Source organism: Puma concolor, chromosome C1, assembly GCF_028749965.1.
Source record: "Puma concolor isolate L17-30 chromosome C1, mPumCon1.1.hap2, whole genome shotgun sequence".
NCBI classification, from domain to species: Eukaryota; Metazoa; Chordata; class Mammalia; order Carnivora; family Felidae; genus Puma; species Puma concolor.
In genome coordinates this window covers 77,204,461-77,222,216 of record NC_141674.1, presented here as the reverse complement: position 1 = coordinate 77,222,216, position 17,756 = coordinate 77,204,461, and the positions used below count along the sequence as shown (strand labels likewise).

At 38.3% G+C, this 17,756-nt stretch overlaps 1 pseudogene; it reads right to left on the bottom strand.

Annotated features, from left to right (window-relative positions):
- LOC112864264 (CD9 antigen pseudogene) overlaps positions 1–15,004 on the bottom strand; it is a 32,542-nt pseudogene extending 17,538 nt beyond the window's left edge.
- Positions 15,005–17,756: the final 2,752 nt, after the last annotated feature.

The window sequence follows — 17,756 nt, the reverse complement described above, 5'->3', positions numbered from 1 at the left end:
ACATCAGCTTATTCTTGAACTAAGTGTACCACTGGCCTACTTTTTATTCAACTTCCATTTTTTTCATAGCTCCAAAGTAGTTATTTGACTCACTAGACTTACTTGTTGCTGATCATGTGTAGCAAGTAGAGAAATGCACAGCATACTCCTTTCCCAACTCTTTTCTAACAGTGAGCCTCTTTTTTTTTTTTTTTTTTAAATTTTTTTTTTCAACGTTTATTTATTTTTGGGACAGAGAGAGACAGAGCATGAACGGGGGAGGGGCAGAGAGAGAGGGAGACACAGAATCGGAAACAGGCTCCAGGCTCTGAGCCATCAGCCCAGAGCCCGACGCGGGGCTCGAACTCACGGACCGCGAGATCGTGACCTGGCTGAAGTCGGACGCTTAACCGACTGCGCCACCCAGGCGCCCCTAACAGTGAGCCTCTTTAATAGGGATAGGAGTGAAGGCCCATGTCAGGAATTGACTCCACTTTCCATTGGATCCTATGTTCTAAATTGTATCGGTAAGTAAATTCAGGCAGCTACATAAGCTAAGAAAAGGAATAGAGAGACCTTTAGCTTATTAACAATCCTCTTAACAGGGTAATGACAACCGGGAAAATAAATTGAGTTGGCAATTTAATACATATAATTCAAAGAGTAAACAGAAGCAGCTAAATTTCATGGTTAATAGTAGTACTATTGAAACAAGGCTGTTGGAAGACACTGTTAATGAAAACAGTGACTTTCAAAATGAAGCTACGTTTAGCAACTATTTTGCACTGGAAGTATTTGGCATGATGTTTGGGCTCAAAATTACTATTCTGTATTGCTTAATGCACTGTTAACTGGAATCTGAAATGCGTGTGGCAGGAGAAGAGAGAAAAAGGATGCTTTTTCATGTAAGAAAGCTCACGTCTAGTTTCTCTTTGGATTTTACTGCACCCATATTTTAAGATGCTTGGAGAACAAAAGCATAGCAATAGAGAATAATCTGTAAAATCTTGTCAGATATTATTTATGTATTATTATTTTGTTGGAAAAGATGTGAAAATATGAAGAATTAGAAAACAGAACAGCTAAAATAAGTTATAATGAATCACATCTCAAAAAACACACACAAGGGAATAAAAATGTAATGACAACACATTTTCATTATTCTGAAAACAAATTCTGTGTGACGGTTAAACCCTATTAATTGGGTATTTTAGCTACTTACCGAAGGAATAAGACTGGAATAAGTAGCCTTTCCTTCTGAGGTATAAAATGGAACTAGTATTATTTCATTTGGGGATCTTCTGGTTCTTATGGAAAGACTGAAGAATATGTGGGAAGAATTCATTAATGTATTTCATATGGGGCTTCAAATTTCCTAGATGCTTTCAGTACCAAGGTATTTGAAGAAAAGATTGAAGAAACAAATAGGAACTTTAGACACATGACAACTATCCTCCGAGTACTACAATGATTCATAATTCACAAGAGACCGAGGCTCAAGTGGATCACACTTTTTATGGTACAAATGGGATTAATATTGCACATCATAGATACAACATGTCTACAACAAAGAAGACCACATTTCAACTCCCTCCTACTGTATTAAGGCTTAGGAAAAACAACATTAGAATATTTTTTAAGTTTCCAAATTAAGGAAAAACCTATGGTTATTGCTGTTCAAAGTTGGAGATTATTTTAGAATTATTTTATTTCTTAGGGTGCTCAAATCGACTCACGCTATCTAACATCGCTACGATTCATACTTACTGTTTGTGAAACATCAAAACGTGTTATCACCTTTTCAACTTAGAAATTGTCTTGCTGGAATATAAACTTCAAGACTATCTATCCCTTTTCTAAGTTATAACTCTAGGAAAGAAGTAGATCCTAATACTTATTAGTGTGCACATGGTGCATACCTCGGTGAGACTTACATACTCCTCAACCACTGTGAAAGTGTTGGTTGTGGACAGCAAGGGGCAGAGCCGGATAGATTCCTGCACAAATACATGGGATGGGGCTTGAGCCAATTTCTGGAGTCATTCTACCCTTTGCCTTCTCTATGTCAGTGTCTTTTCTCTGCTTTCTTTGTTTCCTTTCTCCTCCTGCTCTTTCTACTCTTTCTTCTTTTTAAAATTCATTTTAGCCTCCATTTAGTACTTCTGCTGTTATTTTGTATATTTGATTGCTTGTCTTTCTCCTTAGACTAAGCCTTTTGAGGACATACAATGCACATTAAAAAAATTCCCTTAGTGCCTGTCAGAGATGCTCAATAAAGGTTTATTGAGCTCCTGCAAACTAACATTCTTGTCTTGTAAATTATGTATGAGGCTGTCAGGATTAAACTCTAGAATCAGGATTCTTTTTTTCTTTTTAGTATCTGCATATATAAATTTAAATTTCTAATTTGTTTAATTTAGGCATAATATTGAAGTGTGGTTGAGATTTCCAACACAATGTTAATGCGTAAAATATTAAATGTTTGGCAGATCAGAATCTCCTGTACAGTTTCTTATTTATGAAATGGAGCCTGTGGTTTATGAGTATTTTTCTCCAAAACATATTAATCCCCTATTTCTTTTCTATAGCAGCAAAGAAAGGCTCGAATATAAGATTTTAGAAAGAGAAATTGGGGGCGCCTGGGTGGCGCAGTCGGTTAAGCGTCCGACTTCAGCCAGGTCACGATCTCGCGGTCCGTGAGTTCGAGCCCCGCGTCGGGCTCTGGGCTGATGGCTCAGAGCCTGGAGCCTGTTTCCGATTCTGTGTCTCCCTCTCTCTCTGCCCCTCCCCCGTTCATGCTCTGTCTCTCTCTGTCCCAAAAATAAACGTTGAAAAAAAAAAATTAAAAAAAAAAAAAAAAAAGAAAGAGAAATTGGAGCTGTGAAATCTTATGAGCTAGCTTCTTTCTAAAAAATATTATATATATATATACAATACATTTATGTATGTGTATGTATGCAATATAAGTATATGGTATGAATATATAAAATTTTATATATATGCATGTATATGTATATATGGAGCGAGAAAGAGAAAGATGTCTCCCATTCATAGACTTAGGGAAAATTAAATAAAATTTATTGGTGAAATGTCTAAGAAATGTAAGAGTTGGCATTCACCAACTATTTTGACTGTATTTTATCATGAAGTAATTTTTGGTATTTATTAAAACGCTGTCTTAGCTCCTAGTTTATTACTGGTTCATCTAATTTGAAAGGATAATTGGAGAGCACTGATAGATGAATATGAAACTGTGTCTGGTCTCCTTACATCTTCTGCTGGGGTTCTGTCCAGTGTTTCTCTGCGATGCCAAATGACCAGGGAGTCTTGGCAAAGAGAGTCTCAGGCTTTGGCAGTCGAGGATGGGCCTACATTTTCTCAACTGCCCAGATACTCTGTGACTTTCAGTCTCAGCAGGCATCCCCTTCTCTTCCATAGCAACAGTACCTTTCAGGGATTACTGTGTGTTTTGTCTCCTACCTCCTGTGGGAGAATACCACTATTTCTAAGCTGGGATAAATCAGGTCACTGGCTAGAATTCAGTATGGCCCTGCTAGACGCTGTTTCTAGAGTTTGATATAGGCCTTCTTTGGGAGATAGAGGGAAAAACATAACCAAATTCAATATAATGTCAAGTTCCAGCTTGTATTTTCTTTTCCTGCTGTGGGGTGTGTCAAAAACGACCTCTCTCCTTTATGAAATAAACATAGATGTAAGTAGGATGTCAGGAACTAATCCTCAATCGTAAGGTCATTTCCATAGAATATTCTCTCATTAAACCAAAAATTTACAGTGCATAAAGGATCAGATACCTGAAATGAGACAAGACTACATTTTTAGAGGACTTCACTGAAAGCATTTTATGGTACATGGATCATTTTACTGTGAACATTCCTAGTGATTGGTACAAACCTTTGCCAATGAATGACAAATTTACAGACACATCATGTCAGCCAGCAGTATTTTGCGGCTTTAATTGCTTTAGCTTCAGGCATTCCACGTCAAAATAGAGTGTTTAATGTCCTGCAAGTTGTTCTGTTTCTTTGCAACATTAAATTATTCTGTAATTTCCCTGTTTTCTTTCTAATGCATTGTCCATTAAGTCCTTTAATAATTTATCATTTAAGACGCATGATGCAACTTTAAATAGCCTATGCAGCTTTTTTTTAGAAGATTCTGGGTGTCAGGAAGACTAGAAAACCTGAGATGAATTTGCATAAAGTGCTTACCCCTACCTTATATCTCACTTAAAGAGATCCTCACTGGGGCGCCTGTGTGGCTCAGTTGGTTGAGTGTCTGACTTCGGTTCAGGTCATGATCTCGCGGTTTGTGGGTTCGAGCCCCGCATCGGGCTCTGTGCTGACAGCTCATAGCCTGGAGCCTGCTTCAGATTCTGTATCTCTCTCTCTCTCTCTGCCTGCTCCCCCGCTCACACTCGGTGTCTCTCTCCTTCAAAAATAAATAAACATTGAAAAAAGAAAAAAGAGAGATCCTCATTTATGTTGGTTAAGTTTTGTCTTAATGTAATGCATGCCATTTATACTAATAGATATGTAATATTATAATACTTTTCAGTTTTAAGTAAAATCGTATTTTTACTTAAAGAAAAAAACTCCAGGAAGTCAATGAAGAATCCATTAAAAGGAAAAGGATAATATTCTATGCAGCCAAGAAAGTTTAATGATAAAGTTGATTTTATTCAGTAGAGTCTGAGAGAATGAATGACATGAGAAAAGGCTATTTGTACCCATTTAGTTAAGCCAAGTTCAACAAAGATATATCAAGACAGAAACACAATCTTTTTTTTTTTTTTTTAAGATTAAAAGAAATGTTTACTGATTTTAGAGAAAAAGAGAGAAAGAGAGGGCAAGCAGGGGAGGGACACAGAGAGGGGGATAGAGGATCCGAAGTAGGCTCTGTGCTGACAGCAGAGAGCCCGATGCAGGGCTCCAACTCACAAACCATGAGATCATGACCTGAGCCGAAGTCAGCTGCTTAGCTGACTGAGTCACCCAGGTGCCTCAACAATCTTTGAGATGTCTTTGGTTGTTATAGGTTTGAAGCAGATTGAAAAAATAATCTTCTGCTTATATTATATCTGAGTGTTGATTGTTTTTAATGGTTAGAATTTTACCTTGTGTTCATTTGTAAAGAATGACCCTTGTCCATGTTCGTGTTTCTGATGTGGTACACTGCTATGTGCATATATGTTGTGTCTTAGGTATTAAGATAAAATAGCAAAACTCAGATAAATGTATAAAAGCTAAAGAACACCAAACAACTGTTCTGCTCTATTAATAATGCCATGTTCACAGATAGACTATTCTTCAGTTATATATGATCATTTAAAATAAGTTTCAAATGAATAGCAATAACACATTCCTCAGTATATAGAAAATGTCTCCCTATTCCAAGTAGTGTTAGAGTCTTAAAAGACCAAAAAGGATTTATCTTTTCTGTTTTGAGTACTTATATTTGCAAAAATGGGAAGTTTTATTTAAAACATGAAAAATTAAAATGTATACATCCACGTGTTATAGTAATGGATTTAATAGTATTCCCCTCTTGTTTCTTCAATGATTATATTTACGATCAAGTTCCCACAATGTCCTTGGACAGATTTAACTGTAATTTGGTTATTGGGCCTTTGTGATCCTGAAAACAGATTCAGACAATTATATAACTGGTATCTTAAGAAGTTTGGAGCACTGTGGCAATTTCTAGTCCAAACTTACCTAATGATATATTCAAGGCTTTTTATACTTTTTGGGCTCATAGAGAAAGGTGTGTTGTCTTATTAAATAATCTCCAGAGATATTTAACCCAAGATTGATACCATCTCTTAATAGTTCCTCATATGGAACAACACTTCACACTTCAATGGTATTTGTGAATCAACCATAATACTTATTGTGGGATTTGAAAATAATGTACGATGACATTACAATTGAAATATTGTAGCACCTTGAAAAGGGTTGTTTCAAATGGCTTTAACTTTAATGTTTCATTTTGGCAGGGGAGTATCTTAAAGGAAAGATTGGTCAGAGTGTATATTTTGAGTAGGATTTTAACTATAACCTTAACTGATCACCTATCAATAAAGTACTTTTTTTTTTTTTTTAAGATGAGAGGATTAAAAGAAAATATATGTGCACAAAACTAAAGCTGTACCATACTTGGATTTGGTGGGCTCAAATTCTATGCTAACTTAGAATATGAAGTGAGGAACCTGTATCTATGTTGACCTTTGAAGCCTGAATTAAAAGTGTTACAGGCTTGCTTTTTTCAACTTTGTGTTTCCCAAACTGAGTGGAATAAATTCAGAAGAGGTTGTTGATATTCAGAAATTCAGAAAATATTCTGAAATTCAGAAGTTGATAATTTAGAAGAGGTAAGAATATACTTTAATAAACAGTAAACTCCTTCCCTGCATCAGGAAAGAGCATACTTGGATTATCAAGTAAATTAGAGTTATCTGAAATAACGTATATATTCTTTAATTTCTGTTTATTCAATTTCTGCTGGAAACTGTGGCCAGAAAATTTTATGAAGCAATGTTGAGATACATGTGGCCTAGCAATTCTAAGAGGAAACTCCCTCCCACTTCTCATTTCCAGAATGTCCATGGTAATTAGAACCGTCCTCCACCAAAAAAGGAGAAAGCTAAAATAAATCACTTACTCTTCTGCTTGCTTCCCCAGGCTGGAGCCTCTTTTCCTTGCTGTCTTTTTGGAATCCTAAGGAATAACGTGATACTCCATCACATGCCTGGGGTGGGGAGGGCGCAGGAAGGGTGAGGAGAGGGGTATTGTGGCTACATTTCTGTATTGAATTTAATTTTTCATTGATAATTAGACTCTCAAAGCCACCTGATATTTTTGACCAGCAGGAAACAAAAGCCCACTGATTGACTCAGGGGATGCGGGGGAGCGGCCCCCACTGTGCTCACACAGCTTCTCCACAAAGACTAAAAACAAGAGCTGTGGCAAATTGGATCACCATGCAAGTTCCAACTGGCCCATTGTGTACAAGTAGTAAATTGGGAGCTGATATTTCTGAGAACTATTTATTAGCAAAGCTTGGTGTTTTACTCCCTCCCTCCCCCGCCCTCCTCCCCCCCTTCCCTTACTTGTTTTTTCTTTTTTTCTTTCTCTTTTATTTTTAGCAAACTGGTTTTTTACCAAGTTAGGTGAGCAAGCTGAAGCACTTAACAAAAAAAATCGGGTGATTGATTATCCAAAGAATTGTCCAGACGAGAAACGTACTGATTCTATGTGACAAATTGAATAAAATTTTATTCAGTCATTTTAATAGGTATTTATGTGTGCATAATTGTACAAAAGGGAAAAATGGACAGCATACTTGTAAGAGTTTACTGAAATGCGAAAAAACAGGAAAAACTGTAAAAATTCAATCTTATTGCTGCATATATTAAGATTTTTAAATGAAGATGTCTCAGTGACAGCTTCCGGTGGAGTGATCAGTTCTAACCATTTAGTACAAAAAAGGTGTGAAAATACTAGCCTGTGGCCAGTTAGCAGAAATTGTAGTTATACAAGCCTAGACCTGCATGTCTTACAGAAGAATTGATAACTCTGGAGTTTTTTCAATTTCAGTAATACAGAGAGGGAAAAATGGAGTCTGTTTCATTAGTTGCTTATATATGTTCTAGCTTTGAGAGTTTTAGTTTTTCTTGACTTGGGAATATGGTATTATTTCTATGACCAGTATCATAGGGAAAATGTATACAGAAGCTTTTATAACTGTAAACATAAATAAAGTTTATATTAATCTTTAACAGTAAAGTTTTTGAGATGATACCAGTTCATATTATGGGTATTTATTCATTTTATCTTGTATGACCATTACCACGTATGGTACATTTTTGTTTATGTGTGCTTCCATTTTCCACCGGTGTATAACTTAATTCTTGTTAAGAAATTTTTTTTAATGTTTATTTATTTTTGGGAGAGAGACAGAGCGTGAGCAGGGGACGGGCAGAGAGAGAGGGAGACACAGAATCTGAAGCAGGCTCCAGGCTCTGAGCTGTCAGCACAGAGCCTGACTCAGTGCTCGAATTCATGAACCGCGAGATCATGACCTGAGCTGAAGTCGGATGCTCAACAGACTGAGCCACCCAGGCACCCCAGTGTATAAATTAATTCTATGACTAATGAACTGATTTGGTGAGAAGAGCTCAAACTAACATGGTTAAATATTGGTGTCCCAGCCCAGAAACATCAGGAAGACTATCACAGAGAGGGTGCATGCGTGTTCTGGTCAATATTTTGCATTTGAGTATTACTACTCAACCATCAAATATTAATAAATGCCTGTGGTGCCCAATAATTTATAAGGTATTGCAGGGAATGAGAAGAATATGATGTTTGGTTTCAGACATCCAGAAGTTGATAATTTAGTAGGTAAATGGAAGTTACCAACAAAAACAATTAGCAAACCATTTAATTGCAGAGGTTGTGAGTATGATATTGCAGAGCTATGGGTATTTGAATGCCCATATTGAGTTTAAGTATGCTTCTAGAAAAAATGGAAGTGTAGCCTTTCTTAACCTGGTAGCTAGCATAAAGTGGGTGGGGTTATTTGCCTCAGAAAATTATAAGAGAATTCAAAGGTATCTTAAAAATTATTTTTATTTTTAAAAAATGTTTGTTTATTTTGAGAGAGAGGGAGGAAGAGAGAGAATCACAGAGCCTGACGTGGGTCTTGATCTCATGAACCATGAGATCATGACCTGAGTCAAAATCAAGAGTCGAATGCTTAACTGACTGAGCTACCCAGGCGCCCTTGAACAATTTTTTTTTAATTTATTTTTTTTATTTATATATGAAATTTATTGTCAAATTGGTTTCCATACAACACCCAGTGCTCATCCCAAAAGGTGCCCTCCTCAATACCCATCCCCCACCCTCTCCTCCCTCCCACCCCCCATCATCAACCCTTAGTTTGTTCTCAGTTCTCAACAATTTTTTTAAGAAAAACAATTTCATTTAATTCTTGGGAATCAAAGCAGACAATGGAGACTCAGGATTCAGAGATACTGAACAATCTCAAAGACTAGGGGGATGTTCTTGGAACAGGGCGCATTGTAGAAAAGTATTCAGTTTTTGCCATTACATATATATATATATTTTAATGGAGAGAACTTGAAGAGGAGCAAAATAATGTATATTCATAAGTTCCTGATTGAGTTGCTGTAGGATTAAATGAGATAAGGCATATCAAGTGCCTGATACATACTAGGTTTTCAAGAAATATGAATTGTTTTTAAAATAAAGCTGTCAGTAAAGGTTGAGTGTTTTCTCAGGTCCTGGGAATAGAGAGTGAGTGGGAAGTGATGGTGCATGGTTTTGCTCTCTCAGTTCTCAGGGGCTCCAATGGGCATGTATTTGTTGGATGTGACGCCCTGAGCTATCCGGTCCCAGGTGCGATCCTTACAGTCTTAGCACTGCTCTCTAATGTCTGCGTCCCTTCCCATCACCACAGGAAATAGACCCAATTTCCAGGACCCAGTGGATTCTTCTCTACACCATTTGACATTTTTTGCCCTTCATTTGGATCTTGTAAAAAAATTCCCTCTTTCCTTGGTTTCTGTGACCATCACCATCTCTTATTTTCCCCACTTTCCTCTCAGTTTCTTTGATGAGTTCTCTTTCTCCACGAGCATGCACATCCTTCACTTTCCCTGCCCCAAACCTGAGTCCTCTTCTCACCCTCCTTTTCCTTTTACTATAGAAGCCTCCCTAGGAGATTCTCATCCCCTGAGAACTGACATCAGTTCTAATGGAATGCCTGACAGTTGTCCATGTCCAGCTCCAGCCTCTCACTGGGCTCTAAAAAGGCATTTCTGTTTTTTTTTCCTTGTGTCCTCTGCAGTTGTCTTAAATTCACTGTGTCCATACAGAATTTATTTTCCACGGCAAAAGCATTCCTTCTCCTGTATTGTGTATTTAAGTTAATGGTATTCCTATCACAGGGCATTCAAATGTACCTGTGCCTGGGACTGAGGGGTTTCCCAGGACACAACACTTTCACGGCTAAAACTGCCAAAGCCCTGGGCCATCCAGGACTAACCAGACATATCTGAGTTTTCCTCTACTTTTCCTTTCCCTCATCTCCTACTTCAAAGTGGTTGCCAAGCTCTGAGTATCCTCTCTCAGGACTCTCTCGAAACCTACCCTTCTATTTTATTTTCAATATGACTGCCTGCATTCAGGCCTTTATTATTTCATATCCGGGATATTGTCATAGGATTCCACCTGGTGTTCTTGACTATAGTCTCACTGATGCACTGACAGAGTTGTCTGCATACATACAGATCTCATCATCAGGGCACTATTAAGCAATAAGCCAAAACATTAGGAAGTGATAAATCCATGGAGGAAATTGAGTTCTGCCATAGATTAGAGGGTTTTGGCTCTTCAACCTGACCACAAGAACCCTGTGACTCTGAAAGGAATGGATTGTAACCTCAGTATAATAAATTTCTGTTAGAGATCAACACAATTTTCTCCTCAGCATCTGGATCAATTTTTCCCCTCTGCCTGGACAGCAGTGCTTGCTTTTTAAAAATTGCTATGGGAACATCAACTTGCATTATAGCTGAATCAAAATAAAACAAAAAAAAAATCTGCGATTATCTATGTACAAAGAACTATGTACTAGTGATAGGGAAAAGAGATAAGAAAGAGAAAATATACATTAATTTTTAATACTTATTTTTGAATGGGGGGAAGGGGAGGGAGACCCAGAATCTGAAGCAGTCTCCAGACTCTGAGCTGTCAGCACAGAGCCCAATGTGGGGCTTAAACCCACAAACCACAAGATCATGGCCTGAACCGGTCAGATGCTTAACCGACTGAGCCACCTAGGCGCCCTGAGAAAATATACACTGTAACCAAGAAACAAATTAGAAATTTTGCCTCTCTAGAATATTATCTTAAACACACCAAAAGCAGCCCACCTACCCACACCCTACTCTGGGACCTGTCTGCTTCAACTACAGTCTTACTAGTGGCGACATCATATATTGCTTACTAATAATATGCTCCTTCATTGTGTCAAGTACATACACTTGGAGTGTGTGGTGGTTTTAAAATGTATCCATAAAGTCTTTGTTACTGTACTCTTTAAGATGTGAGCTCAATTCTCTTCCTCTTGAGTGTGAGTTGGACTTAGTGACTTGCTTCTAATGACTAGAATATCAGGATATTAGTGTCTTCTGAGACTAAATCATAAAAAGCATTGTGACTTCTTTCTTGATTTCTCTTGGATCACTCACTCTTGGGGAAGCTGGCTTGCATGTTATGATGTGCTCCTTGGGGAGGGGTAGGCACTGAGGCTTCTTGACCACAGCCAGTGCTAACTTGCCAGGCATGTGAATGAATCATCAGTGCGGAAACAGATCGGCCAGCCCCAGTGAAGCCTTCAGGTGACTGTAGCCTTAGCCAACCTCTAGACTGCAACCTCAAGACTGACTCTGAACCAGAACCAGCCAGCTAAGCTGCCCCCAGATTCCTGACCCATGAAACTGTGTGAGATAATAGGTGTTTATTATTGTGAGTCATTATGTTTTGAGGTAATTTACTATGTAGCAATAGTTAACCAATACAGAGTAGTTTTGTTGGATCCTTTCTTTCCTACTTCTTTCCTTTCAACACCCGTTCCAAAGATTCAGACCTTTAGATCATAATACATTTTTGCTGATTCTTCTGCAAAGAAGCTGTATTCTTTTCTCCTCACTTATTATATTTCCTGCTCTGTTATATTCCTTCATCTCTGACATCTTGACTTCCTATGCATGCATTTTGAGGGTCTTCCCATCCTCTACTTGTACAGAGACCACTCTCTATAGGTCTCTTGCATTTTTTAATATCTTGTGAGCAGAAAGACCAACTGCCTTTTTGTTCTGGATGATCTTTTCAAGTATGCAGGTTTGCTTACTGTCCAGTATAATAAAATGATACCTTCTATTGGAGCAAAGATCAGACAGACTTGCTTGCTGCTCATTATAGAAGATTTGGGTTTCCTCAGTTCAGTATTCCTCAGCTGTGATGCAAACCTACTGTATGTGCGGGATCCACCAGCCCTTCTGTATCACCCCTGTGGCATTTGGGGAGTAGGGGTAACCAAAACAAAACTGATGTGCAGGTGGCTGGTTGTGCCATGAAAAAGTAGGACCTTTGTCTCTGATGCAGGAGCTCATGACTTCTGCAGGCTCACTTGTAGGCTTGCAAGTAGATTAAAATCTCAGACTCTTCATAGTTCTTGACAGTTTTCACCCATTCTCTGCAATTCCCCGTGAAGCTGTAATCATGCCCCTTTTCAGGTCTCTTATTCATTCGCCAAAGGAAAACTATCTGTGCTAAATCTCTAACTGCTTCCCATTTTGATTGCATTTTGTTTTGTTTTGTTTTGAATACATCTTAGTAAATGCTTCAGGAAAACCACAAGCACACTCTTCTCATTTCTGCCTTGGAACTCTAGAAGGTGACAATATTTTTTGTCTGTTTTATCTTCCTCTTCCTCTTCTCTGTGGAACCATGACACCTATTACTTATAAGAAATGTGTGAAACTTCCCTCCTCCGGGAAATAGTTTCCCATTGTTCTTTTTTCTGATTCTGGTCATCATCTGAATCTCTTCCATCCTTGCTTTCTTCTACTTCCCTCAAGTACTTAACTCTTACATGTTACACAGCAGTAGTTAATGGGAGACATCAGCTTATGGTTTTTAAAAATCATCTGTTACCCCACACAGATGTCTTTTCTCCTGTATAGGGTAAGAAAGTCCTTGAAATCAAGAGACTTGGAATTTGTTTTCTTAATAAAGACATGCAGATCTGGATAGAGTATGCTTTACATTGTGGTCACTTACCCAGTGCTGACAGACCTACGATGTCTGGTTTCCTTGGATAGTCTGAATCTCATCTGGTGACATTGCCTTGTTTTTCCGACATAGGATTAGAAACAAGCACTGATAGAGCTCTAGTACCAAGAAGCAGATGGCAACCCTTGAAACTGCCTCTGGCTGACTACCACAAGGCCATTCCTCTTTTTTAGCTCAAGACTTTCTTACCAGTCTTAGCCTTTATCCAAGACTTCTTACTCTTTCCCTCAGGCTCCTGTAGTGTAAGTCGTCCTCTGGAAAAAAATACCACCAAAGCTCTTCAATCTTTCGTCCATTGAATAACTCTTGAGTCCTCTTTCTTATGCCCTTTAATGCTCTCTCTCTGAGATAAGATTGGGCTCCCTGGTTTCATATTCTATTCTTTGTGGGAAAGCATTAAAAATAACTAAACAAAAGATTTTACTCTAAGGAGAATACTTTTTGGTCTCTTCTTTTCTTTTTGATGTTTAATCTATTCTGCAAACACAGAATTTTGCTTACTCTGTCCTTCATATATATGTACTCCTGGAAGTTCAGTCCTTGTGGGCAGTTTTGTTTTTTGGGTTTTTTTTTTTTGGAACATATATATATGGCTTTTAGAGATCCTTTCCCTTCTCCACACCCACTCTGCTGGCAGGCTTGTGAACTTGAAGCCACATGTGTGTATGTGTGTGTGTGTGTTCGTGTGCATGCATGTGCACACATTAGAAAGAGAGAAAGATTTCTTACTAAGCAGGCTCTTTCCAATGTCCTCAGCTAGTTTTGGAATCTGTGAGTAGGGTGAGGAGGCAGAAGGTGAATTTATCGCCTGATGATTCATAGGGCCAACAGCTTTTTCACTTCCGTAAAGTTTCAAGATAGCAGTTTTCCCTACCAGTTTTTTGATTATTTGAACAGTTCCAAGGACTAATATGTAAAGTAGTGAAAGGGTGAAATTATGGCTCATTTTCATGTTGTGGCCATGGAACGTGAGGATTCATAACTAAAGACATTTTATTGATAACATGAAATAATATAAGAAGAGTGCAATATAAACTTTTTAATTGTCATATAATCTTTTATTATGTATGAAATTTTCTTCAACATAAGTTACAACTTGATTAAATGTGATAGACATTTTAAAATCTATTTAAAGTAAAAAAATTCTCTGTGTACAATATCTTTTGTCTACAGTATAGCAAATATGATACCTTTCATTTCAGGATTTCTGCTTAACATAAGCAAAACCAAATAACCAAAAAATACAAACCAAAGCTACTGTGAATACCAGTATTGAACAAAGCATCAAAAAGACAAACACAGGATAATTTTTTTTTGGTTTAGAAATGCAGAATTAATACTAAAGTTAGTGCATCCCCCCCCCCCCAACTCCCGGGGGAAAAAAAACACCCAAGGAAATAATCACCCACCTCCAGGGGTGAGCTTTGCTTTTCAGGGGCACAATCTGACTGTAGATTCTCTCTCGGCTCCTGTGGATAGCACAGCACAGGGTCATACTGAAGACTTCCAGGTATTATCACCACAGCAATCCCAAAGCCCATGCACTGATGATGTGGGATTTGTTGTCAAAGACCTCTTTGATGGCCTCAGAGCAGTGCTTCATTGGGATGTTTGAGAGTAAATCCTTTTGGGGGCAGATGTCGGAGATAAATTGTTCCATTCCTCCAGCCAAACCACAGTAGTCCAATGCAGAGTGGATGGCTTTTAGCATCCCGCTGGGGCTTGTCCTTGGTTTTCAGCTTGGTGTAGGTATCCTTGTAAAACTCCTGGACTTAATCACCTCATCTTTGTGGGAATATCCCAGCTGGCTGCAGCTATTTCAATGGCAAGTGTCACCAAGAGGAAGCCAAAGAATAATCCCAGCATGCACTGGGGCTCCTGCATAGCAGCCTAGCAGCCGAGAAACCGCACCAGCATCCTGAGGGCACCAGCTGCAATCAGAATATATACTCCAGTGTAGAAGCTGGAATGATTATTTCCAGCTCCAAGATGCTCTTGGCCTCAAAGTCGATTCAGAGCTAAGTCCAATGGCAAGGAATACAATCCTGGCAAGCCAGAAAAATGAAGTTAAATCCAAAAATCAGGTATTTGATGCACTTGGTGCCTTTTTTGACCAGCATGGTAAAGGCTGGACAGGCTGGCCTACTGGTGTGGCCCAAGGGGTGTACATTGCCAGGACCCGAGATGTCAGTGGCAGCCTAAACCTCTTTTTGATACTGTCTTTCTTTCAAATTGCTATTAAAAACCTAATGAAAGGGGGAGGGAGGGGAGGTGGGTGATGGGTATTGAGGAGGGCACCTTTTGGGATGAGCACTGGGTGTTGTATGGAAACCAATTTGACAATAAATTTCATATATTAAAAAAAAAACCTAATGAAAGGAAATTCTGTTAGAAAAGTCTATCATTTTGGTCTTGTAAGAATAGAATATTTGTTTTTATTGTAGAGTTATTTTTCTCTCTAGACTTTAAAAATATTTTTTACAAGCGACTTTCAGAAAAAATTAGCTAAGTACATGTAGACAATTTCACTTGACATCTCAATATTTAAAGGTTTTGCCCCACCCTTGGTCCAGATTATTAACTACATTGCATACTGTGGATTTTCTAGAAGTTACTATGTGACTGGCAGAAATAATTGGCTTAAATTACTGTGATATGTATCACAATGTCTGCTGGAGACATACATATGTTTTTCGAAATTGTAAACTATTTCAAACATACAAAAAGTAAAATAATATAATAGATACCCAGGTTAAGCTTGTAAACTTTCTCCTATTCATGTCTCAAATTCCATCCTCTCCTCTGCCTCTCTAGAGGTAGACTTAATTTTGCTATATCACAGGTGGGATTCCCCAGAAAGCAGGCTCTGAGACTCTGGTATTTATATGTGGAGGTTTGTGGTGGGGTGTTTTCAGGAGACATACCTGTGAAGGGTGAGGAAAGCAGAATTGGGTAAAGCTTTTAGTATTTTAATTATATGTCTTGGCATGGTTTTCTTTAAATGTATCCTCTTTGGTTTACTGAGATTCTTGGATCTGTAAATGTATGTCTTTCACCAAATTTGGGGCATCTTCAGCCATTATTTATATACTTGTCGGTACCATTTTCTTTTCCCTCCTTCTGGGACTCCAGGAGGATGAGTAGTAGACCTTGTGATATTGTTCCAATATGAAGCTTTGTTTCTTATTGAACCTTCGCCCCTTGTTATTCTGATTGGATAATTTCTACTGATCTGTCTTCAAGTTTACTGGCTCTCTTATCTCTGTACTACTACTGAGATCTGTCTATTGAGTTAAAAAAAATCTGTTATGGTATTTTTCAGTTTTAGAATTTTCACTTAGTACTTATTGTGTAGCTTCTATTTCTTTCCTGAAAATGCCTAAATTCATTTGTTTCTAGGTAGTTGTTTGCCCTTACTCCATGTGGCCTGGCTATAATAACTGCCATAGCTTTTTTTGGTTTGATAATTCCAATATTTGTGGTCATCTTAGTGTTGGTGTGTGTTGATTGCCTCTTTCTTTCAGTTGTTTAGATTTTCCTAGTTCTTTGCATGTTGAATAATTTTGAACTGTATGTTGGCCATTTTGAATACTGTGTTTTGAGATTCGGGGCTCAGTTAAAATCTGGAGAATGGGGTCGGCTGCTGCTGCTTCTCTTTTTTTAAAAAGCAAGCAGTTAACACCATGAGACTTATATTTCAAGTCCTGACTTGGTTTCTGTGGGCTTAGATGTCAGTTTAGTTTTCAAAGACTCTGCAGCGCTATTCTGGTTTTCACAGTTTGTGCACCTTCCTTGGTGGTCTACAGAGGTTCAGTCCTCAAAGCCTTTGCTGTGCTGATTCTGGTAGATTTTGTGCATGTTCAGGTTGAGAGTGTGTTCAAGGCTTCATACAGAGGTTTAAAGAATCATTTTCAGCTTTTCAGATTTATTCTGCATTTCTGTATTATATTGTATATATGTGGGGGGGTATCCATATTAACTTAGCTTATTATTTTGACAAAACCAGAAGTCTACACAATTTCATTAAACAATTTATTACATTCGTGTAATTTCTTTTACAACACAATGATGTAATTTTGATACTTAAAAGTTGTTTATCAAAAGTTCATGTAACAGATGATTTTAACATTCCCCTACTATTTCTTCAGATCCCTTTGCCATTTTGTTCATGTTGACCCCCAGAGGCTTTCACTCCTGACAGCCAGCACCTGCATTGTTTTGCCAGAAAGCTGCTTTTAGGCTGTGAGTGTATAGTTTGCCTGCAAATGCCCAAAAAGTCTAGGAATTTACATCCTTGGCAGATAGCCCCCAAACCAATGGCCAGTTGGGACGGGGTTATAATACTCCAGGTCCCTCACTCTGGATCTGGACAGCCCTTAGTTGTAACCTAAACGGTGCAACCCACTGGTGGAATTGAGTTAAGGTTATCCCTCATGAGACTTTGCTGAGTTATGGCATCCTGTTCGGCTCCCTTAACATTTTTGCCCACTTCCCCATTCCTTTGCTGTTTTTTCTTGGAAAGCTTCTTCATAAATAACTTTCATATCAATCCTTGTCCCAGGATGTGCTTCTGGGAACACACTGCAGCAGATAGAATTCTAAGATGGCCCTCAAGATTCCCTGGTATACATGCTTTGCATAAATAATCTCCTTCTCTTGAGCATGAATGGGGTCTGTTTTTATGATGAGAAAGTCACTTTCTTAATTCGGTTGCATTATATGGCAGAGGTGATGGGATAATCACTTCCTTGATTATAATGGACTCTGTTTTAGCACTCTGGTGAGAGATTCTCCTGGGCTGGAGAGAAGTGAGCTATTATATTGTGAGGGGGCCCCATGGCAAGGAACTGCAGGGTCTCTGGGAGCTAAGTC